Below are 25156 nucleotides of genomic sequence, written 5' to 3'. Positions count from 1 at the left end.
ATATACAATATTAATCTAAATAATTATTATTATTTTGGGGGCACTATGTGCTAGATCTGTGTTAAGCACTTCCATGGACTACCTCATTAAATCCTCATAACTCCACTGTGATATTATTAATTCCCTCATTTTACAGAATGCTAACTTGAGGCTCAGAGAAGTTGAATAGTTTGCTCAGCAGTACACAGCTACTCAATGGCAGAGCTATGATTCCAATTTAGCTCAGTCTGATGCAGGGCCTGATCTTAACTATAGCATTATACCAGCTCAGAGACTCAGAGCGGAGAATGTTCCATTACCCACTCTCTCTGAGGCATATAAGCTCCCAGTGCCTCTGCTTACCTGGGATACAGTGTGGGGTCACAAAGAGAGCCCTGGCCCTAAAGTCAGAAGATCTGGATTTGAGTGGTAATACCTGCCCTTGCCTTTATTAAGTTTATTGTGAAGGTTGAATGCTGCAATATAAATGACTAAGATCTTTACATACAATTGTAGGCTGTGATGGCTTGTATAAAAGATGAGTCTTATGTGTATATTTATACCTGTTTCTACCTGTATGTATATAGCCCAATTATATCCAATGATGATAGGCTTATATCAGGTTGCTTACAGTTGGAAAAGCCATTCTTGGGACTAGGATTTCAAACTGGAAGGGAACTAAGAAATCATCTGTACATTACAAGTGAGGAAAATGAGGCTTGGTAAGAGATTTCTTTGTACTTTTCCCAGGATTAGCAGAATGACATTGAGGTTTGGAGACCAATGACTCAAGAGTAGGCAGGGACCAAAAGAACCATAACATTTACATGTAATATTGAAAAGCTTAGGTCATCTAGTGGGATGAACTCAGTCTAGATTGGGAGAAGAGCAGACTGAAGCCAGAGAGATGGTTAAGATTGCCGTGGGGAGTAGGAATAGAAGGTTGCAGGTGGATGGACAGTGCTGTCTGTAAGGGAGGGTATTCTGAAAGCTTCACCATGTGAGACAACCTGATGCTGTTTCTTCCTCCTATGTCTTTAGGTCCCGTGTGCAATATGCAGTGTTCATGGCTTCCTACATGGAGAGAATGCAGTTTTATTGTGTTCGAGGAGATTGAGAGTATATATTTGATGTCCCAAGACTAGGAAGTGGTCCCGCAGGAAGACTGCATTGAGTTCCCAACTTGGGTGAAAAAGATCACAGTGAAGATTTTATTCCACAAAGTGTAAGGGGCCAGCAGATCTTTACAGAAGTAAGTGGCTTGAGCGACATTCCACACTAATGCCACCCATGATGCCTTCAGACTCCACATCTACCAATTCTTTCTTCAGAGGTCCAGTTGACCCCACACTCCTCTTTTCTAGTCTTCCTGCAAATGCCTAGTTCTGATCCAAACTAGATGAGAGGGTATAGACAAATAATTCAAGCCCACAGCTGACAAAACAACCCACAGCACACGTCCTGTGTCCAGATGGGGACTGGAGGTCAACTGTGTCATCTGTCTTTATGAAAGATAGTATGTTATTATACTGATTACAGTGTACTGGGCTTTACTGGGGACTAAAAATAGATAAATGTGGCTTCTAGAGACAGGCACTAACATTCCTTTGGCTTCCTTTACTATGTGCTTTTTTAGAGAAATCTTTGCCTTGATTAGAAAAAAAAAAAAAAAAAAAAAAGGCTGCCAAAAGCTGTGCTGCCTTAGGCATTTTTCGAAGGGCAATTTGCATCTGACCAGTGCTGCTGTCGTCTTTGACATGTTGCTGGTGCTGTTCCCCACCATCATGTTTGTGTGTGATTGCAAAAGGAACGAAGGAGGCAGCCCCACTCTGCGTTCCTTTATTCCAGCTTTTCCATTTCTGTGCTCTTCATATCTCTTAATGAAGAATTGCACACCACAGCCCAGCCTGGGTGAGCCCAAGGGACCTTTTCCCTGGAGAAGATATTGGAGAGAGGTTCGGGCTGACTCTGCAACAGGATGAGAGAAGGAATTAGCATTTATTGAGTTCCCGCTCTGTGCTCCCCTGTGCCAGATGGTTTTGCTGATCACTGCAGAAACTCTGGAAGTCAAATGAATTGGAGGCTCTGGATAAAGAAGCAAATGATGGAGCTGGAATCTGGGCCCAAGTCTGTTCATTTCAAGCCCATGTCCTTCTTGTGTTATATTGGGATACAATTAATCTACAGGAGGAAGTATAAACTTCTTTGTGCCCTTCTTGCCCATGTAATATCTCTTGGGAGCTACAGTGGAGGTAAAATGAAAAGGTAGAAAACATTCTTATTACTTCTGTTCTCAGGCAGGCATAATAAATTTATATTCACAAAATCAAATGCCTTTTGTGGTCTTGTGGGATATGTAAACGTGAGTGAAGCGGTGAATAGGAAGTTGGGGAGAGGTGTGCTCTAATGGAACAGGCCCCATAGACATGCTCCATTGAAAGACATCAACATTCATCCTTTAAATATCGTTGTTGGCCAAACCATTCATTCCTGTGAACCAATCAGGATCAAGGGCTGTCATCTGGGAACTCCTGACCCACGTGTCCTTCTAGGTGTTAATGACTTTATCTTGCCAGGTGCCAGTGTCTACTGCCTAGAGTCCCCTAGGTATTGATGCTTGATTTGATTTCTTCATTTTCTAAAAAGGAGAATAAATATATTATCTATACAAGTTAAAAGAGTACACACATACACATATATACATTCACCCTGAGCAGTAAGGATATAAGTGGTGCTACATTACGCCTTGCACTTTCCTTTCAAATTTCTTTTACATATTAAAAGAGAATGCAGCATGTAAGGGCTGAAAGCAACTTTAATGTCTTAGTCCACCTCACCCATGTTATAGACGAAGAAACTGAGTCCAGAGAGAAAAGGAGCTTTCCTAGTTTCACAGAGCTAATTAAGAGGAGAGCCGGTATTGGAGGACCTGGCTCCCAGGCCAACAGTCCTTTCACTACATATCCATCCATGCACAAGTGTGTGGGCCAGAGAAGGGTCAAAGTACTATGTATAGAAATACCTGCAGCAGCAGTTACACTGCCTTAAGGTCAGGCTTAGGCAATGTGACTCTGTTCTGCAATCATAAGAGGGCTGGTCATAATTTACCTGCAAGTCCTCCTGGCTGAATGTCTTTGTATGAAGACATGAAGATGTGAGCCTGCTATTCTGACCCAACCTACACTCAACCTGGGCTATATACCTGTCATGAGAGTCTAGGTGGGAGATGTCCCAAGAAGGATGCTCTTGGTCTGAGCATGGAGCAGTGAAGTCCTCTCTGAATGGAGCAAGAGGCTCTGAGTGAATAAGTGAAGGGAGAATTTACTTTAAAACAAGTAAAAACACCCATTTGTTTTGGGCTGAAATTTGTTCTAGGTCTAGATGAAAGGTGCTTTGCATTCCTTAGCGAAAGAAGCAGAATATTAGAGGTGGAAGGAACTCTGAAGAAGAACCAGTCAAATTTTTCATTGCCAATGGGGAAACAGATACAGCATGATCACTCTTAGGGTGTGTGAGCCCTGGGCAAATATTTTTTGCAGGGTCCCTGTCCACATAGACCATTAGATATTAAATTTATTAGAAAATTCAAGGTCCCATCTAAGGCATGGTGATTTATCAGTAAAGATTTAGAGTAATGAGTAGAGAAGAGGTACTTAAGCATTTGTTTATTGTCCTATCAGTGCACGTGAAATTTTTTTGTGGTATCCATGCACTGTCTCCCCCTTTGTAGGTCTAGGAAGCATCCCTTCATGTTTTTTATTGTGAAATTCACCATTCCTGGTTAATTTCATATCTCCCACTGTGAGAAGAAGGTAACATCACTCATAATACCATGGGTCTTTGGAATCTCTTTGTGCTGAAACAAAATAGATTTTCTTGCCTCTGCACTTCCCTAATGCCATGTATTTAATGCTGGCTTTATCATTACTCATGACACTGCATCATGTACTATGCCTCTTGTGAACAATGGCTTCCAGGGACTCTCTCAAAGGTTGCTACTGTGCATCACTGATGATAACTGCTATATCAGTCAGGGCCAACCAGAGACACAGAACCAGTAGGATATGTATATATATTATGAGATTTGTTGCAAAGAATTGGCTTACATGATTGTGGAGGCTGGCTATGGCTAGGCAAGTCTTAAATCCACAGGGGAGGCTGCCAGGAAGGGCAGCCTGGAACTTCTGGACATGAGCTAAAGCTGCTGTCCACAGGCAGAATTTCCTCTTCTTCAGTAAAGCCTTAGCTCTGTTCTTTGGCCTTTTAATTGATTGGATGAGGCCCACCCAGACTATCAAGGCTAATCTCCTTTACATAAAGTCAACTGCCTGTAGATGCTAAGCACGTCTGCAATGCCTAGATTTGTGTTCAATGGAATAACTGAGGTCTATAGCCTAGTTGAGTTGGCACATAAAATTAACCATCACAACTACAAGTGCAAGTCTTATCCAGAGTATGCTGGAAACTATGAATGAGGCTGTGTGTTCTGGTCATGTTAAATTTACTGTTTAGAATTTTGTAGTACAACATGCAACATGTCTTCCAACCCTGTCTTCTCTTGAACTCTAGGCTGTAATCAATATATTCCTGAACTGTTATTGCTTTGAATATTGACTGCACCCTTTCCTTTCACACCAGTAGATAGGCTCAGGCTCAAGCATGGTGGCTCAAGACTGACCTGAGAGAACATGGTATCAGCACATACATTGATGGGAAGGAAGGATGGTGATCCAATAGGCCATTGGCTTTGTGGAACAACAGTCTTGAAAGCCGTTGGAGAAGATAGGTGCAGCCAACTCTGGAGGCCTGGCCTGAAAAGGAGCAGAGCCTGAAGAGAAGGCATGGTGAGTGCTCTGGGTGTCCAAACTAGGGGGTACAGAGTAAAATTTCCTACTGCCCTTGGATGTCACAGATGGAAGGCAGCAACATAGTCAGAACACGACTGGGTGAGAACCAACAAAGGGGCATAGGCATGTGGATGGGCCAACCCATGCATAGGTCGAAAGTCAAGAGCTGGTGTTGAATTACTGGTGGCCCAGAGCCCTGACATTGTCTTGTGTCTGATGTGAGTGAGCGTCACTTCAGATCAGCAATATCAGCACCATCTGGCAGCCCAATCTTGTGAGATATCTTCTTTTTTTAAAAAATTATCATTTTATTTATTATTTTTATTTTTTAGAGACAGAGTCTGGCTCTGTCACTCAGGCTGGAGTGCAGTGGCACAAATCATAGCTCACTGAAACCTTGAAATCCTGGATCCCAGTGATCCTCCCACCTCAGCTTCCTGAGTAGCTGGAACTACAGGTGCACACCATCACGCCCAGCTGATTTTTGCATTTATTTTGTAGAGACGGTGTCCCTCCATGTTTCCCAGGCTGGTCTTGAACTCTTGGCCTCAAGCAATCCTCCCATCTTGGGCTCCCAAAGTTCTGGGATTACTGTCAGGAGCCACCATGCCTGGCCAAAATTTCTTGAAAGAAATACCACACCAGTCAGTGGAACAGTCTGTGCATCAGGTGGCCCTATGACCATTCCATAAACACAAGTCCTGGAGCTCCTCAGCATAGCAGGGCAACCTTATCCATGGAATAGAGGGTGACAGAGCAGTCCAAAAAGGAGAAATGGGGACTGGGGCTCACATGGCTCTGGTCCATGCTCAGGATACACCACTCAAATAGTAATGCTGGCCCTGGCTGGTTCCAAACACTGAAGTGTGCTTAGGAATGCCTTGAGGAAGGCATTCTAAAATAGAGGTTGGGGGCTGGAAACACTTAGGGGACTGGGAGTGGGGGGATGGTGGAGGTGGTGCTAAGGCACAGGGATTGGAGCAAGGACCCCACTTACTTGTCCAGATCTGAGGGTGTTGCTGAGGGAATGAAATTATTCAGGATCACATGGCCGGGTGTTGACAAACCTGTGCTGTCAGTGAGGTATGACCAAGAAGTTTATTAGTAGTAATTATTAAGGGGCTGAAGCTTGCAAATGCTTTACTAAAAAAATAGGACAGATTTATGGTAATTCCCATGATAACCCTACTCCTACTCACTTACACTAATGTGCTTTCTTGAGAGGCAGAGGAAAGGAGGGAATTGAAACTAGCCCAATGGGAACATAATATGGCTACATCTATGAGTTTGTTTCCTAGAGCTGGGTAAGGCAGGGATGGCCCATTGGGAGCACTGGCCCAGAATGCCAGTATACAAAGAGGGCTGGGTACCAAAGCACCACTAAAATGTAACACAATGAAGAAAACTGCAGTTCCTAGAATTAATTCCTAGAAGGCAAACCATACGTAAGTGGTTCAGGGATGCAGGGGTAGGAGTAGTGAACCTGCTAAAAGGCATGTGAAAAAACAAATAAAAACCCCAGAAAACACCAGTTGTTGGTGAGGATACAGAGCAACTAATACTCTTCGATATGCTGATGGAGTGTAACCAAGTACAGTCACTTTGGGCAGCTGTTTGGCAGCATCTACTAATGATAAACATGTGTCTTCCCTATGATCAAACAATTTGTCTCTCTCTATTTCTATCTATGTCTATGTCTATATCTATCTCTCTGACAGAAATGTCTACATATGTTCACCAAAAGATATTTCTAGATTGCCCATAGCGGCCCTATTCATAGTAGCAAGAACTGGAAACTTTCCAAGTGCACAACACCAGTAGGATGGGTAAATAGATTGTGGTATATTTACATCCTGGAATACAATCAGCAAAGAGAATGAACAATCTTCAACTACACATAACGATGTGCATGAATCTCACTCTATGACAAGCAAAAGAAGTCAGACAGAAAAAAGAACAAGCTATATAATTTCACCCATAAAAAGAACAAAAACTGGCAAAGTTAATCTCTGCCGTTTGATGTCAAGATAGTGGTTATCCTTGGAAGGAGGCAAGAAGGGAACATGAGGGGGGATTCTGGAATGCTGGTAATGTTATCATTATTTTTAAAAGTCTCGGTGCTGGTAACAATGTGTGTTCAGTTTGTGGAAAGTCACTGAGTACTCATGATATGTGTAATTTTCCATGTGTAAGTTACATTTCAGCAACAGGTTTAAAGAAAAGAGGGAAGCTCTGTTCTTCCTCCACTTAGTATTCATCTCCTCTACATAAATATTGAACTAATATTGAAAGAATATTGGTTTGAAGGTGTGACAAATTATTAGCCTCCTGAATCCCTGCATGTTTCTCTCTGGCTATCGTCCCCACCATTGACCGTTCTGTGTGTTGTGGGGGAAAGGCATTGGATGGGGAACTGCTATCTGAGATATGATTCCATCCCTACTACAGCACAAAGAGTTGAACACAGCAGGGTCTTACCCTTGACATTTTTCTTCCCATGAGCATTCAGCACCTTAGTTTGAGTCTCCCTTAGCAGCTAGGTGATACTCCAGAACATTACAAGAGAAATGCTTGCAATAATCATTTTGGTCACAGTTCCACACAATACCATGAGGTCCTCTGTTTTCTCCTGTCCTTTCCCTGACTTCTCCTTTGCCTCATTCCTCCTTGTACCACTTTTTCTTCTCTGCCTGACTATGCCTTCAGTCTCCCAGGGATGTCCTGGAGAATTCTGGGGACACTGAGATACTCAGTAGATTCAATGGCTCATTCAAGAATCCGGCAAATCTGACTTTAAAATGTGACCATCTTGGGTGGGCAATGGTGAAACCCTGTCTCTACTAAAAATACAAAAATTAGCCGGGCGTGGTGCATGGTGGCATGTGGCTGTAATTCAAGCTACTTGGGAGGCTGAGGCAGGAGAATCACTTGAACCTGGGAGGCGGAGGTTGCAGTGAGCCAAGATCACATCATGGCATTCCAGCCTGGGCAACAGAGTGAGACTCCATCTCAAAACAAAACAAAACAAAAAAATACCTAAAATGTGACGATCTCTTACCAAAGAATCTGCAAAAATCATTTAGCCTTCCTTGACTTCAGTTTTCTCATCTCAACAAAGGGAAAATAATGACATTTATCTCAGCACATTACTGGAGGACTAACTAAAATAAAATAGATGATGTCTGGCATACAATACATGCTTAATACATATCTGCCTCCCTGCATTCTACCAAGTTTTGTCGAGAAGTTTCTAATACTCGTTAGGGCACAGATGAGTAACAGACTGTTGTTTTTCAATCTAGATGATCTGAAATGTTGCAGTGATGTTTTTGGTTTTCTATGATTGATTACCAACACCTAAAGCCATTTATGTAGCATCAGGAAAAGTGATTCAGCAAGGCCAGAAGTGATCGATTTCTAGTGGATATGGGGTTTGTGACAGAAAGCCAAATGGATTCCCCATATGACCACCTGTAGGTAAGGCTGTCAGTGCAGCCTGAGGGTGGAAACTAGAATAGAGGACTCAACAGCATCATTGGTTGTCGAAACAGCTTGGTAGATAAGGAGGGGTATTTCTCATGGGCCATGTCCACTGACAGCATTTACCCTCTTCTTATGCTATTTAAATGGCTATCTTAATTCTGGATTTAATGAAAGTCCATGCATTAGCAGAGAGAGGAAAAACCCCAAGTTCAGACTTTGTCCTTCTGAGATTTTATTCTCTCTCTTTGATCCTACTATAGTCCATCCCATTGTTTCTAAGGTGATAAGGAAAGGAGAGCTTTTTATAAAGAGAAGGATCCAGAGGCCTTATCCATTCTTTTCAATCCTCAAACATTTCTGTTTAAATTTTGGGAGGCTCCTAGCTTCAGTGGTGACTATTGTCCTAACTCAAATGCTCCAGATATTTCCTGAAGAGCACCATGTTGAAGCAGACTCAGAGGATTATGAAGGAAAAGCAGAGAGAGGCAGTGATAGAAATATTACAAACTCCCAGGAAAAATCCAGCTCCCATTCGAGAGAAAAAGGACTGAGGGGACATGAGTTACCTGTATATTTGTCTTCTGTCTAACTTCCACAGACACTTTACTTAAGCCTCTGTTTCATTTTCTTTCTGTGCTAAACAATCTCCGGTTTGACCTCTGCTGGTCCCTTTTGGCCACTGGGCTTCTAGAAGGCTTAGAGTTTTGACCTTCCTTGATGACACCAAAAGCTCTACCTCTAGACCCCATGTCTCAATCAAGGTCCTCAAACCTGACCCAACCTCATTATAGCCCCTCAAAGAGTGAAGGAAGTGGTAGGAAGAGACCTAGAATTTGCCCCAGATACTAACACTGAATAGGAGTTTCCCAAGGAGATGAGAATGGAAGGCATTGCAGGCAGAGAAATTAGCATGGGCAGAAGTGTGGTGTCTGGAATTACCATTACCTTTTCAGGAATTGTAAGTAACTTGAAATGACTGAGATACACAACAAGAAGGAGGGTAAACAAAGCTAGAGGGGATGGGGGTGGTGACCATTTATGGAAGGTCTTGAATTCTAGGCTAAGGAGCTCTGGATCTAACCTCTGCCCTTCAAAGTTCTTCCGCAATAATAAAATTTCCTCAGCGAAAACTCTCATGTTCAAGATGTGATATTTTGAAACAGTGGCAGGAACCTCCTTTCTGCCATCTCCCATACAGACCAACACAGGTAATATAATGCAGGTAGGATTAAGCTATAGTCCTGCCCATGACAGTGTATCTCCGGTCTATAGGATTGTTATTCCCTTTGCCTGGACTTCAAGGGCATGCAGGGTCTGTCTTTGCTCATTCTCCAACTGCACACACCATTGTTTCTAGGTGATGGAATACATTGGGAAAGTGGGATTAAGCTAGACACTGGAGCTATGAAGACGAGCAAGATAAAATATAAGTCTAGGTGGTGGGACTGATAAGCAAATAGGCTGAAAACTTTGGTAATTCCATGTGCAAGGTGTCAGAAAGAACAGGAGTATTTAACAGTTCCATTAGTGGAAAATTTAAATATCGACTATTTGCAAGGTAAATGGAGAGACCTGATCCTGGAGTCTTGACTGAGACGGAGGCTGGAGTCCCAGCCTGGACAGTTCCAGCTGGGTGCTACTCTCTCTTGGCCTCGTTTTCTACTTTTCCAAATGAGGAAAAGCACCCTTGCTCTGCCCAATTCACAGAATGAATTTGCAAGATTTAGATGAGATAGTGTGCCCAAACCTTCACAAACTATGATGCATCTTAGAAATATCGAGGTTATCAGCACCTGTAGGGAGCTGGCAGGCTCTGCCTCTGAGGAATCTGACCTAAGAAATGTGAAAATCTAGTTCTACTTTTGCCTGGAGTCACATGGCTCTGGTTGGATTCTGTTATCTTGTTATGAAAAATTACCACAGAAATGGAGATGTCACTAATGGGTGCATAATTTTGGCCCCGGATGTCCAGAATGCAGCTGGACTCCTCCAGGAATGGGTCAGCAGGAATTGACTGGCTCTGCAGGATTTGGCTGGTAACCTGTTTTATTTGTGTTTCCCCCAGGAGCCTCTGGATGAAGGGCTGGTGCAACATTCAGAGTTCAGTATTGATCGTGTTTATGATTTAAACACTCAGAGACTGAGGAATTGACTACTTTGATGAGGACTGATGGTTTCCTGATGCTTTATGACAGGTGCGGCCCAGGGACCTTTCCCCCAACCCTGGGAGAATCATCCTCTGCTGTTAAACAGCTCAATCATTTCTCATTCCTGGCATCCTCACTGGTCCATTGGCTCCTCCCTTCCTCCTCTCTTACCTACAAGTGCTGACCCTTCCTGGGCTGCTGCCAAACATGACCCTGGATACTGGGAGCCTTGAGCGCTGGGCTACCAGGATCAGAGTCAAGAAAGGAAAAGGATCAACATTTATGGGGTGTCTTTTAGAGTAATAGAATGGTCATCTCATTACCAACTTTGCAAAATAGGGATCATTGGTTCCATTTTACAGATGAATAAGTTGAGGCTGACAGATAACTTGCTATGTGAGGGACCCAATCTGCCTAATTCTACACTTTTGCACACTCTCACTTCATTGCCTATAGAAGAGCTCAGAAGGAGAGGGAGGGAGAGGGGGACAGGAAGTAGAACGATCCCTGGGGTAGAAATAAATTGGAGTGCTAGACATGTGCATGTACTGCAGATAACAGTACTGTACTGCACCAGGCTGTACTGCAGATAACTCAGTATGCAATGGGCAGGAAGGAGAGGGTTGAAGAGAGGAGTAGGCAGTTTTCTCCAAAGCTGCTTTACAACAAAAGCCCAGAGTGTGAACATAAGTGAGTCTACACATCTATATCTGCCTCTTCTACACATATCTTTGCAGGTTGCTGTGTGGAGTTTTTTGGTGCCTTCTTTTCTAGTTTAACCTAATTTCTTTGAGGATGGCAGAGCTGGACATGTTCAGGAAACCTCAGAAAAAGAGCTGGATCTTACTAAGTCAGGAAGAGGGCCCAGAGCTCTGGGTTTCTCATCTGGGGCCATCAACACCTGCCTCCTTCTAGCTCTGTCAAACACTTGGCCCCTTCTGGGTACTCTGGCAGAGTTTGGTACCATTCTCTCACACTGAAGAGAGACCCTCATAGGTAGAAGCATTGTAAGCTGCAGGCTGTGACTCAGTTACATTGCAATGTAGCTGTACCAGTCATGATTTTTAGTTACAGGCATCAGCCAACTCTGGCTGACTGAAGCAGAAGAGAGTTTGATGGAAAGAACACTGGGTGGCTGGAGAATCAGTAGGAACGCCGACAGTGGGGCTGGAGAATAAGCAGCCTGGAGCAGCACTGAGAATCACATGGTGGAAGGAGTCTGGAGAAACTTCTACTGCTTTAGCCATTGAATGTTGGGCACTACCATTGGCATCACGGTCACCTCTGTGCAGAAACTTGAACTTGCAGTAGACAGAGAAAGAACTCCACCCTTCCTGTGTCTAGCTCCGGTGTCAAAACCCAGGGTGGCACGTGGTGGATGGATCCTGTGCACAGCCTGTGCCTGGCTGCAAAGACTTCTGGGAAAGCCAGTTTCTGCATTTTTGGCATCTACAATGGGAAGCAGCCACTGAAGACAATGAAGACTCATGAAGTGGGAACTTCTCAAATGAAAAAGGAGTTCAAATATTGGGTGGCCAAATAAAATGATAAATATTCATTATCATTGCCTTAGTTGAGAATTGAGAAGCTGGGGGCAGTGTCAGGGTACTGATGGCAATGTTCTCTAACAGGTATTGAGTGATTACTCTCCGTGCTAACTATTCTGAAAGTAGTATCTCATTTAATCCTTCTGACAAATCTCCCAGGCAATTACTAATACTATACGCATTTTCCAAAGGAGACAACTGGACTGTAGACATGACTGTGGCACATACCTAGTAGGTGGCTGAGCTGAGGTTCTGGTGTAGGCGGTCTGTCTTCTGAGACTGTGGTCACATTTTCATGATTGAGGGCCAGTGAGGAACTCTAGGTGTATTTCTTTAAGTTAAAGCATTATAACCACCTGTCCTAGGGCTCGTCATTCCAATTATGCCACATGAACTCCAGTCTTTTAAAAATCCCATCTCAAGGTATTTCTAGGAGTCTTCAAGATGGCTTGCGTGAACATGTGTCAGACCAGGTTATTGGAGGCCACCGTGCTGTCACCTTCCTCTGCCTAGCCCAGGCCCACTGTGGGGACTGCTGTCCAGGCTGAGAAACTCCAGTGTGAACACTGGTGGGCGGGCACTCTCCCGTAGCTGCCCTTGGCCACAATAGAGATCTCCCTTGGCCCTCTCCCAGACTGAGTCACCTGTGCTGCACAGTTTGCCCTGTTTGACACAACTGCCAGCCAAACCTGAGATCCTCCAGGGTCACTGGCCATGCCCAGGAGAGGCCTTCAGGAGTCAATCTCTGCAGCCCAGTCACAGATGTTCTTGGCCGTCAAGGAGCTTTACTGAGCCCTGTCAGGGGACAGGAGGATTCACTTCCCTCAGCTCCCCTCTGTGAGACACCTATAGTAAGGTTACAGATTTCAAAGGGACACCAAATTTGGTTGTTTCCAGCAGCTAAACCCATTTTTGCCCTAGGGCCCACATAGATTATCAGCATAGTGATGTCAGCAGCACCCTTCAGGCCCAGGGGCAGAAAACTGCTGGTTGTGATATCCTTCCTCTTCTCCTCCCCTTTAAGGACCTTGCCTTCCTTTTTCATAACCGACTCAAATCATTCTCCTCCCACTCTGATCTCACATTCATTAATTCATTTGGTCAACATCAAATATTCATTATGCACCAATTATCTGTAAAACAGGGATAGGAACAATGATATTTCATTGTCTTGGTTTGGGTCTTCGGGCAAGCGGACTTGAGACAAGGGCTTGGTTGCAGGCTTTTTATTTGGGAGGTGATCCCAGGAAGCAGGAGTGAGGGAGCAGGAAGATTGAGCAGGGAAGGAGGAAAACAGTAACCTGAGGGTGTGCTACTGGTTACTGCTGCTGGCAGTGGGAGCCCAAGTGCATTGGCACATCTGAGAAGCACACAGAAGCCTCCCAGGATTGTCCTCCTGAAGGAAGGGAGGCAAGAGCGTTTATCCACAGCTCCTAGCCCCCTTGATAGATAGTTGCCTTGGGACAGGGAGTGGGAGGTTGGGGGTTACCCACCCTGACCTTTAGAGGGCTGAGATGATTTCTGCAGCTTTAGCGAGTCTTTAAGGCAGAGAGGAGCAAGCCATGGGCACATGCCTAAGTGATACTGTCCAAGGAAGAAGCTCCTCCTTGCAGCTGGACCGAAGTCAAGAGTGGGACGAGGGGCCATGATACAGCACGCAAAACATACACTACACTTTCTCATGAAGTAGTTACCATTAACTGAGTTAATTTATGTAAAACACCTAGAAAAGTACCTGCCCCCAATAAGGCTATATGTGTGTGTTTGGTGCTATTATTTGTGTGACTATCGCATGTGCCTGGTGCTTCTCCAGGCTCTGTGGGTAACACTCTCATGAGAATTACCTTCAGCTCACAAAACATGCCTTGTTTATGTGTCAAAGCTCTGATTCTTGATACTGTCCAAGTTCTTTTGCCAGGAGATTCTCAGCCCCCATGTTTGGGGATGGCCAGGGGACATGGCCCCACCTGATTGCCAGCCTTGCCAGTATCTCTGATCCATTTTAGAGGCCTGCCCTGCTGTGCTCTGCTTCCCAGGATCCTGAACAAGGATTTGAGAACTAAGGTTTGAAATCTGCATGTGAAACAGTCAAACTCAAGTTGTCCATCTTCTGAATTATACCCTGCTGGGAAAAGAAAATAGCTTCAGAGCAAAGTCACTTGCCTTTTAATAATTGATGGATAAAAGATTGCACCATGTGCAAAGACATACTTTCCGGATCTGCCACTAAGAACAGTTCAGGCAGAAGAAACTGCTCTTTCCATTGCCCTGGAGGCCAGGCCTGCCCTCAGCTAATCTGATGACCTAATCCTTTCACATGGGGGAGGACCAGAGCATTTGCATACAGGCAATGAATGCATCTTTCCACCAGAGGCTTCCAGAGGCAAGTCCAGTCTAGCTGGTGCTTATCTATCCAAGCTGGCTGACCTGCTCCCAGTGCACAGGCCAGTCCCAAGTCTTCCCACTCCTGCCTTGTTCCCATAACAAGTCTTGACTATTCTGGCCTCATACCTGTCCCCAAGTTGCAACACTTGATATGGCTTCTTGAGGACGGCCTTGGCCATCTCCTTGTTGCCGCTCCCACTGACTGCTTGGGTTTCAGCAGTTCATGGCTTCACAAGGCAACCCCTCCCTCTTGGTTCTATAATAACATAACTGGTCACAGACCTTTTGTCCAGCTCAGGCACTGAGGGACTGGGACCTGCCCTGGCCCCATCTTGGCTTTCACAAATGGGAACTGGTGAGGTCTCACCCAGGTGAAACCCAGAATTCACTTTCCTTTCAAATGTTAATATATTGCTGTGAAAATATGCCTTTATCAGTCCAGAATCCTGTGTCTATAATCTCAATATCTAAAAGCTCTGAAAGCCCAAAGTTGGTTATAATCTGCATAGTAGCAAAATCTAACTGGGTTAATTTCATTTTCCAGAAGTATCTGACCTGCACTAAGTGGAGGCTATCTGTTGCCTTTATTGATCTCATTTGGTGTGAATATGCATACATGCTGCTGGAGAAATATTAATGTCATTGATTACGAGGTGTCCCAGAGCTCACTGGGGTGTTAATGTATGAGGTGGTGTGTGCATCAAACTGCCTTTCTAAAATATTTTCTGAATTCTGAAACATACCTGGCCCCAAGATTTTGGATGAGGAATTTAGGTCTGTATTAGAATTAACCCAGGGAGGGTTAGGGCCTGGAAGAAGTGACCATGAGTGGCTATTGTTATCTAAAGCTTGAGGATGCAGGGAGCCAGGGGCAGCAATAGCCTGAGTTAAATATCACTGGATCCTTTAGTATAATTACAGAGTCAGAACTTAAGGAGAGTCATATTGACATCCATTTCATCAAAAAAAAAAAAAAAAGAAAAAAGAAAAAATTGCTCCCTCTAATCCATACCCATTAATTCAGCATCTCCCCTAGATAGCTGAAACCCTTTCAGAAAGACTGGAATATTTTCTAGATAATAAATCTGAGTCTTTGTCTTTCCCTTTTCTTCTTTCCCCTCTTCCCTTTGCCCCATCCCTGAACCTCCCCATCTTCTTGTGTTTTTGTTCATAAAAGAGCAGCTTCTATTATTCATGTGACAATGAGGCTCCTTAGGTAATTAAAGGGAAGTCTGCAGCCTGAACTACAAATGAGAGGTCATCTTGTTCAGCTTTTAGTCCTACCTCTACTGGGAGTGTGATTCTGGGGACAAGAAGAAAGAAAAGGTGCCAAATCGCATGAATGGCCAATCATGTGCCTGGCTCTTCCATGTGGAATAGGCAGGTGGGGATGCTTGGAGCACACTCAGTGTTTGCCCTCCAGATTTTTCCAGTCTCCTCATAGATGACCCATGCCTGATGCAGAATAGGGAGGCAGGGTTAGATTTAACTGGAAGTCTTCATTTGTATTCTTCCAGGAAGCACACCCTGAGATGAGGGTTCTGGGAGATGAGGAGAACAGTAGTTGGGAAGAGGAGAACAGAGCCAGGGGATGACTGGAGCTTAATCCTTTGGGGAAATCCTGCGAAACAGCACAGAACACACTTCAGAGTTATCTTCCTAAGGTGCCAGGTGAGGGAGCTGAGGTATTTATACACCCTCTCCTGAGACTCATGGGTTGAGGACTGCTGGGAGCTGCAATGACAATGCCCTGGCACTTGGGCCTGCTTCCTGGGGGCAAAAGCCTCAGGCACAGAGATGCATACACTGGGGTTTGAAGTTGATTGTTACATACTGTAATGGTAACATCCAAGCAATACTAATAGGGTACTGACAGCATCTACTACAGTTTTATTTTTCACTAAAATGCAAAGGAATTTTTGCATTTCTTTATCAGAAGAAGGAAAAGTATGCCAGTCTTCTCATTTTGACGGTTGTGCCCACATGAGCCAGCAGAACCTGAAGGGGCAATATGTTTGGTAGTGGGATCATTTGGGGCTAGTGAGGGGGCTGGGTCTGGGGAAAAAGGGCAAGGTGTTTGGTGAAGGGGGTCATTCTGGTGGGGGACTGCAGTGATGATGCTAGTGGCAGCTGTGCCCTTGGCAATGGGAGTGGGGGTCTGCAACTGCAGTGGACCCTGAAGGCAGTAGGGAGGTGCTTCTTTATAGCCCTTAGAGACTGCAGCAAAAAACATCCTTGAATAAGGCTAGAGTAGGCAAGGGAAAAATGGCAGGCATAGCAGTGGACTCAGCTTGATTGTGAATCGCTTTCTTGGGCTCTGTGTGGGACTGGAAATACTACAAGTGTCCTGCTGTGGGGGCGGGGGTGGGTCCTGTTGGGTGGATAAGTGATGCTCAGAGCATTTCTAGGGCAGGAGTTGTCAAACTTTTTGCTGCTAAATATTATAGGGGTACTACTGTCTCTGTTGTAACTGCTCAGCTCCCCTGTGGTATAGCAAGAAATGGTCACAGACAATATGTAAAGAATGCTTATGGCTGTATTCCACTACAACTTTATTTATGGATGCTGAAATCGTATTTTATATAATTTTCATGTGTCACATTTTTTTTTCTGGTTTTGTCCATTCATTAAAAAATGCAAAACCTATTTTTACCTGGCAAGCCACACAAAAACAGGCTGTAGGCTGAATTGGGCCCGTGGGCTGTATTTGCAGACTCTTGTTCTAGGGCTTCTCTCTGACTTGGGCTCCAGGGTTAAGGGCAGACTTCCAACTGATTCTTAACAACTTAGGAGAGGCAAACCTCCTCCTTGCTCCAGTGAGATAAATGATTCATCCAATAATGGGAAAGGCTCACAAGCAAGGAGACAGAACCTCATGTATACATGGACATTTAACTGGTTCCAGTGAAGGCTTGAAGCCCAATTTGCTAAGCTTCTGCTCATTTATTGCTCCAGAAAGTGCCAGCCTGCATGACCCATCCACAGCCTGTTACTTTGGGGATTTCACAGGGTTCAGAGTAAAGAGGAGACTTTGGGTAAATAAAGATAAGATATTTGGGTGACACTGGTAGAGTGAAAAGGTAGACTTCTGAGCCACATCGCCATGCATTCAGGTTCCAGCTCTGCCATTTACAGCCTAGTGAGCTAAATCAAGATACTTAATTACTCTGGGTCTCAGTTTCCTCATCTGTAAAATAAGGAGCAATAATAACCCACCTTTTAGGCTTACTATGAGGATAAAGTAAGACAATATGTGAAATGACCTTGGATCAAGCTCAGGTTGGCATCTCATCTTCACTTAATGGATGGTTTTAAAATTATTTTTAATGCCAACTTCACAAAGCTGTGATAGAAATTGAATGAGATAAACGTGTAAAGGCCTCAGGGACATAGTGTGTGTGAAGAAAATGGTTGCCACTATTACAAATACGATGCAGGAAAAAAAAGGTTAGGTATTTCTCCATCTTCACTTTGGGATGATGGCTCTCAAGAGGTGGGAAGAGGAGGAAAATGGCACCTGCATAATTTTGATTGCAGAATATTTGTATTCTTTCCCTTTCTGAAGTTCCTGAATAGCAAATGTTTTTGACAGCAATTGGGTCTGGATGCCACGTTTTGAAGCCCAACTGACAAACAAGAGATTATGAGACTGCAGTTATCTTTTACCAGCTGTGTGGAAAAATCCTGTCATTTGGCATCACACAACTATGAATTCTTTTATCTCTTTCTCCCTTCTTATGTGCTCCTGGAGCATATGTAAGCAAGCTCTGACATTGATAACACGTTCTTATTAACTATTATCTGAAAGATGGGATGCCAACATAGGAGTTTTGCATTGCATATCAGATGGAAATTTCCATTGGGGAATGGAACGTTATCCACTCCTGGCCAATGACATCCCAAGGTTGAAGTTACCATCTACATACACCGTAGTCTGAGGTCATGAATTGGCTAGATTTCTGCCCAAATCTTTGCCTACTCCTTCAGAAGGAAATGGAACATGAGGCAACTATGGGCCCTTAGAGGGAACAGAAAGTTAATTTTCTGTCATGTAAACGTTAGCTTCTTAGGCAGTGTAGATGGAGCAGGTGAGTGGAGCCAGAAGGATGGGGTTGTGCTTATAGAAAGGCCAAATGAACAGGCTGAGCGGACACCCTATGGGGGCCCTTGAGATGCACCCATGTGCATCTCATCCCACCCCATGTGGTCTAAGCAGAACATGTAATTCCTATTTTCCTTGACAGGAATTGGTTAAATAAAGGGCATGTTATCCACTCTTGGCCAATGAGATGAGGAAAAACCTGCAGAGTGTGTGTGTGTGTGTGTGTGTGTGTGTGTGTGTGTGTGTGTGTGTGTGTTGGTTGGGGGGCAGTCTGGGAAAAGTTTATGTTCTGTGAAGAAGGAACTCAGAGAGAGAGTGCCTTTTCTCCCTGTGGACTTTGCCATGAGAGCCTGGTGCTGAGGTGTCATCCTGCTATCATCCCTCAGAGAGGCCAGCATCAAGTATGCCTGAATGGCAAGAGGGATGGTTCCTGGATCCCTAAGGACAGCACTGCCTGGCAGCTGATCTCTACCTGCCTTCAAATTATAATATCTCTGTGCTTGCTCATTGTTGAAGTCAGTTTGATTTGGAACTCTCTGTTCCTTGCAGCCAGAAGGATCCTATCTGGGGCCACATTTTTGACACTGGAATATCCACTAAGGTGAGAAATAAGGGAAGGGTGTGCACTCGGCATTTAGGGGAGGGGAGCAGCTGGCTACTTTTAATGGGTTAGTGTGAAACATACCTTGTACTTTAACTGAAGCATCCTATATTAATTAGCTAACTTATTAATGAGCCTGTATAAGGCACCTACTACATGGTCAGCATAGGGACAGGTCTTTCTGAGAATAAAAGAGTCATATAAAACATTCTAGTTGTCAAGCATCATAAAATTTAGTTGGTGGAGACAAGACTATAAATAAAACAAAATAAGTGGTTTACAGAAGGGCGTGATGAGTGTGTGCTAGAGTACGTAAAAGCTTCGTGGGAGATGGAGAAAGCTAAGTTGGGTCTTAATCAGCAGAAAGAACAAAGGTGAGGACATAGAGACGTTAAGTCACATGCTCCAACACAGCCAGAAAGTGGCAGAGCTGGGGTTCAAACCCAGGATGTCTGTCTCCTTCCAACCCTGGGTATGTAACTACTACACTGGAGCATATTTGTGCTCCCAATGTATATTTGTAAGCCTGGAATGCCAATCTGTTAATTTATAATGAGAAATTGAACTGGGAAACATTATGAATTCAAAATCTGTGAAGCCAAGAAGCCAAGTTATATTCAGAAGGTCCCCAAGGGGGCCTGATATTAACAGACAGGATATTCTTGACACCAGGATGGAGGCATGTGTCTTGAAGGGCTAGTCCTTCTCTTCCTGGCTAGGTACTGGTAAGAGAATGGCCAGTTTTGGAGTCTTGGGGCTCCCATTTAAATGCTCCAGGCTGTTCCTAAAGTTCTTCTTCAGTCATGGTGTAAGTCAACTGGTCAGTCCTCTAGGTGTTCATTATGTTCACGTTTAATTCAGTGGTGTACTAGCAAGTGTTTAACAAATGGCTCTCTGGGGGGCTGGGGGAAGCCCTAATTTGTAACATTCGCCAAGTCAAGTTCCATGGTATGAATACTCCCTCCAAGACTATTTCAAGCTACCAGCAGGAAGAGATGCACACAATCAATGGCTCTTGAGAGCTGGTACCGGCAGGCTCCAGCATACCACTGTGGTCACATTGCATCCTGCCTCTCAGAGCCTTCCCAGATGCCTTGATGGGAATTATGGAGTGTTCCAGACTTATGTAGAACATTTACCAAACTAGTCACAGCCATGTGTGTGAACTTTTTCAGTTTAATTATTGGAAAATGGCCTCACTTCCAAATTCTTGGAGAACACTTTGTTTTTACCTCCATGTACCGTCAACTAACAGAGTTGTAAGGTGACTAAAGGAACCAAAGATGGATTTCCTTTCTGTATTGCCTGAAGTATAGAGTTCTGTTAAAAATTACTGTCAAGAGTGAGGCTTGTGGTCTGGGCTGCACTGAGTAATACTATGGATAGCAACAGATAAATTGGCACAGAAGAATCTTCTACAGTACCACCGCCATTCACCCCCTACCTCACTTTGCTATCTTACCCAACATAACATAACAGAAAAAAGAAATTATGTTGCCTAGTAACAGCCCTGAACAAGGGGAGACCAGTCAATACAATTCTGAATTAAGGCAACATCCAACAAAAAAATCCATCTTGAGGATTTATAAGAAAACCAAAGTGTAGTTATAGTCTTACAAGCTGGTGGAGAAGTCCCATTAGCTTTGGGTATTGGATTATTTAGAATAATGTATCTGGGATATGGATTTTTTTTTCTGGGAAGAATAATCTACTCTGAGGCCATGAAAATCAATAGGCCTTTTTGAAGACTGACTTCAGCCGTTATTGGTAATGTTTTGGTTGTGTTTGTGAATCAACAATCAAGCAAAAATAGGGCCATTTAGTAGTTCACACTAAAGAGCAGTACTTGTCAATTTTGCAATGAAGCTTCTCCATCCATTGAATACACCAGCATCTCCCAAGGGCTGCTATGATTCTATGCTATGAAAGCTGACACCAGCACAAACGATTGAGGATAGATCTTCCAGGGTGGCCAATCATCCCAGCATGCCTGAGACTGAGGAGTTTCCCAGGATGCTGGACTTTTAATGCTAAAACTAGCAAAGTCCTTGGCAAACTGGGACAGTTGGTTGCCCTAGATCAGTGGTTCTCAACTGCAAGCGATTCTGACCCTCAGGTAGGGTTGCCAGATAAAATAGAAGACACTCTGTTCAGTTTGATTTTCAGATAGACAATGAATAATTTTTCAGTATAAGTATGTCCCAAATACTACAATAGGACATACTTAGAGTTAAAAAGAATTATTTTGCTTGACTAAAATTTGAATTTAACTAGGCTTTTAACTGTTTTTAAAATTTTTTTGTAAATCTTACAATCTCACCCCCAGGAGATAATTGGTAATGATTGGAAGCTTCTTTGGTCGTCACAACCACAACTTCATCAGGGATGCTACTAGCATCTAGTGGGTAGAGGCCAGGCATGCTGCTAAACATCCTATAAGGCACCAATGCAGACAACAGCTGCCTACGACAAAGAATTATCTGGCCTGAAATGTCAGTGGTGCAAAGGTTGGGAAACCCTGCCCTAGACCTTAAACAAGCCGGTACCATGGAGCTCCATCTTCCTTGAGAAAACACTAAAGGATCGACATGGGCTTCCCTGCTTCATGCACATAGATGGAAAAATGTCACATACACTCCTGACTGACACTTTCAGTCTGATGGCATCAAACAGCCATTGGGAGTTTAAGGAGTGTCTAGCAAAATGGGATGCTTCCCTTTGCCGGGCTCCCCCTTCCACACTTGGGTGGAGGCAGTGCGTGCCATCAAACAATAGAGCAGATAAAAGCTGAATCAGGGTGGTCTCCAGGATGCCCCCATCTCCCCAGACTTCTATGGTGACATTTCTTGCACTCCTGAAGTTTGTTCATGGCTTTGAAAACACAGTTTCAGAATGTCTTCATTGTTTTATACGGTACTGGCCGCGCCTGGAGTTTTCCTGAAGGAAACTGTAGCAGCAGGAATTTTGTGCAATACTATAATAAGGGGGCTTTATCCTTTCAAAAATACATCCTTTCTCCTTGTTGTCAACTCTCCAACAGTCCTGTGAAAAATGTAGCTCAGAAGTTACTGAGGCGTTTTTCTGTTTTTCCTGTCTCGTTTTAGTTCATATCAAGCAACAGAAAGCAATTCTGTTATTCACACTTAGGCATGCTAACTTGAATGAATGAATGAATGAATGAACAAATCAAACATCAATCCTGTGCTCATTTCCCTAGTGTGTAAGAACTGAAATGTAAAAAGTGGCATCTGCTTAAAAGGAATTGATGAATTTGAGTTCTCTAGGTACCTTATACAAGTGGAATATGTGTTTAATGGGCACAGAGTTTCAGTTGGGAAGATCAAAACGTTCTGGGAGGTGGATGTTGATGATGGTTGCCCAACTATGTGATTATACTTAATGTCACAGAACTGCACACTTAAAAATGGTTAAAATCGTATATTTAATCACAATTTAAAGAAAGGAATTGGTGATATATGTCTAGGCATGTAAGTTTTGATATATGCTTGCTGACTGATTATTTGCCTAAGGTCTGTTTACATATTTTCCCCTGGTAAACTTGGTAGTTGCCTCATCGTCTTGTATCCTTATCATTAAATTAAGTGGACAATGACTCTTTCTTCTTTTCCTTCTTCTTAATTCCAGCAGTCACATGAAGATAGAAATATATTTCCTCTTTGCAAGTTACTGTTTTTAAATTTTTTAATTTTTGTGGGTACATAATATTTGTATGTATTTATGGGGTACATAAAATGCTTTGAAACAGGTATGCAATGCATAATAATTACATCATGGAAAATGGGGTATCCATTCCCTCAAATATTTATCTTTTGTGTTATAATCCAATTATATTCCGGAGTATACTCTGAGTACTCCAAACGTACTCCATATTACAATTAAGTTACTATTGACTATAGTCACCCGGTTGTACTACAAAATACTAGGTCTTATTCATTATTTCTAACTAATGTTTTTGTACTCATTTACCATTCCCCCTCCCCTTCACAGTACCCCATTACCCTTCCCAGGCTGTAGTAACCATCCTTCTATTCTCTATGTCCATGAGTTTGATTGTTTTGATTTTTATTAATAAATCCTGCAAATAAGTGAGAATATGCAATGTTTGTCTTTCTGTGTCTGGCTTATTTCACTTAACACAATGACCTCCAGTTCCATCCATGTTGTCGCAAATGACAAGATCTCATTCTTTCTTATGGCTGAATAGCACTCCATTGTGTATAGTTATGATATTTTCTTTATTCATTCTTCTGTTGATGGACACTTAGGTTGCTTCCAAATCTTGCTTATTGTGAACAGTGCTCAACAAATACGGGAGTACAGGTATCTCTTCACTATACTGATTTCCTTTCTTTCAGGAATATACCCAGCAGTGGGATTGCTGGATCATATGGTAGCTCTATTTTTAGTTTGTTTAGTAACCTCCAAACTGTTCTCCACAGTGGGTGTACTAATTTACATTCCCACCAACAGTGCACCAGGGTTCCCTTTTCTCCACATCCTCACCAGCATTTGTTATTGCCTGCCTTTTCAATATAAACCATATTAACTGGGGTGAGCTCTGCATGTCCTGTTCTTGAAGTCTCCCACCATTTCTCCACTAAGATGTGAAAATGGAAGACGAGCAGGCAAGCCTGTGGGAACCATCTGTGTCACTGGCATCTGAGAAAAGCCACCACCCAGGGCAGGATGCCACGGGACAGGGGAGCATAAGCAACTGAAAATGAAGCGGCCATAAGGCCAGGGCTTGGAGTCTATGGGTTTCACTAAAGAAACCCCAACGCTGACAGCTCTTCTAGCTGAGGAGCTAGGTCCCTGGGATGGGCCCTGATGGGGGAATCTAGACTGGGAAACTGGCATCAGCCCTGCCAAGATCCTGTTTTTGGAATCTTGATGCTGGGCACTAGGCCTCTCAAATCACTCACCTCTAGTCTCTCCACCCCTCTCCTTAAACCCCTTCAGCTCAGACATAGGATGCTCTCCTAGGCTAAGGTCTCTGTTCCCTTTCACGTGGGGTCTGGGGCCTGTGTTTCTGCTATGTTTACTACACTGAATCACTCCTACCACAGCCTAAGCCCACTCCCCCTGTCTGAAATCAAGGAATCTTGACCTCATGAGAACCATGAAGGGACCTGAGCACTCTCTGTAAAATGTGTACAGCGATCACAGATGAACAAACTGGACAGTGGCCTCAAAGTTCTTGGGCACCGTGAGCAGCTACACATCCAAAGATGTGTCTGTGGACCCTGTCTCTTGTTCCACCCAAGTGTTCTACTTTTCTTTAGAGCATGGAGCAAAAACCCTGACCTGATTCACTCTGGCAAGGACGTGCCCAGGGAAAAACTAGAGGGGAGAACATTTAATGTGGGTAAAGGAACCTGGATAAAAGTTAAAAACACACACTTTCGAAGGAATCGGCTCTGAGTGTAAGAATCGGTTTGAGTATAGTCATGGTCCTCTGCCTTGGGCTTTCTTTGAGCACAGAGAACTTTACCTGTGTGGGTTGCCCAAGAGCAGGGTCGCAGAGAAGCCCACCTCCACCTCTTCCTCATACCCAAGTCTCACTGCAAGGCAAATCTCAGGCATGTGCCTCAGCATCATGTGAGGGTGAAGCTGAGTGTGAAGAGGCTCTGGCAAGCGGTTGAGCAGAAGGGTGCATGGGCACATGCCATTCCTGGCCCAACAACTTCTCAGCTGTGAGTACTTAGCCAGGGAAGGCTCCCTAATCCTCGGTTTGTTCACCTGGGAAATTAAGATAAGAAGCTACCTTTGTGAGGGCTCAAAGGGCACCTGGTGCCTAGCAGTAGCCACTTGTGTGAAAGTCTGTCTTAGGTGAGGTAACCTAGAGGCAGAGCCTGAGACAGGGATTCAAGTGCATGCAGTTTACTGAGGGTGTGCTCTCCGGAGAAAGAGAACAAGGAAAACAAGATGGGGCAGGGAGAATACACTAAGCAAAGAAATGGTCCTGCTAAGCCTGCTTGAGCCTATGCCATGGGGAGCCCTGGAGCATGAACTGCGCCCTTCTAGACTGGTCCCTTCTAGAGGCC

General features: G+C 43.9%; 1 long non-coding RNA gene across 2 annotated transcripts; it reads left to right on the top strand.

Annotated features, from left to right (window-relative positions):
• Positions 1–1001: 1001 nt before the first annotated feature.
• LOC123571700 (uncharacterized) lies at positions 1002–12015 on the top strand. Of its 2 annotated transcripts, XR_006695919.3 has the most exons (4): positions 1002–1231; positions 4618–4823; positions 10375–10504; positions 11525–12015. It is a non-coding gene; the product is annotated as an uncharacterized lncRNA (long non-coding RNA). The 2 variants fall into 2 exon arrangements; XR_012431019.1 differs by having other exon boundaries at positions 10375–12015.
• Positions 12016–25156: the final 13141 nt, after the last annotated feature.

This window comes from Macaca fascicularis, chromosome 2, assembly GCF_037993035.2.
Source record: "Macaca fascicularis isolate 582-1 chromosome 2, T2T-MFA8v1.1".
Classification (NCBI taxonomy): Eukaryota; Metazoa; Chordata; class Mammalia; order Primates; family Cercopithecidae; genus Macaca; species Macaca fascicularis.
The sequence above is the reverse complement of the archived record's forward strand: the minus strand, read 5'-3'. Positions and strand labels throughout refer to the sequence as shown.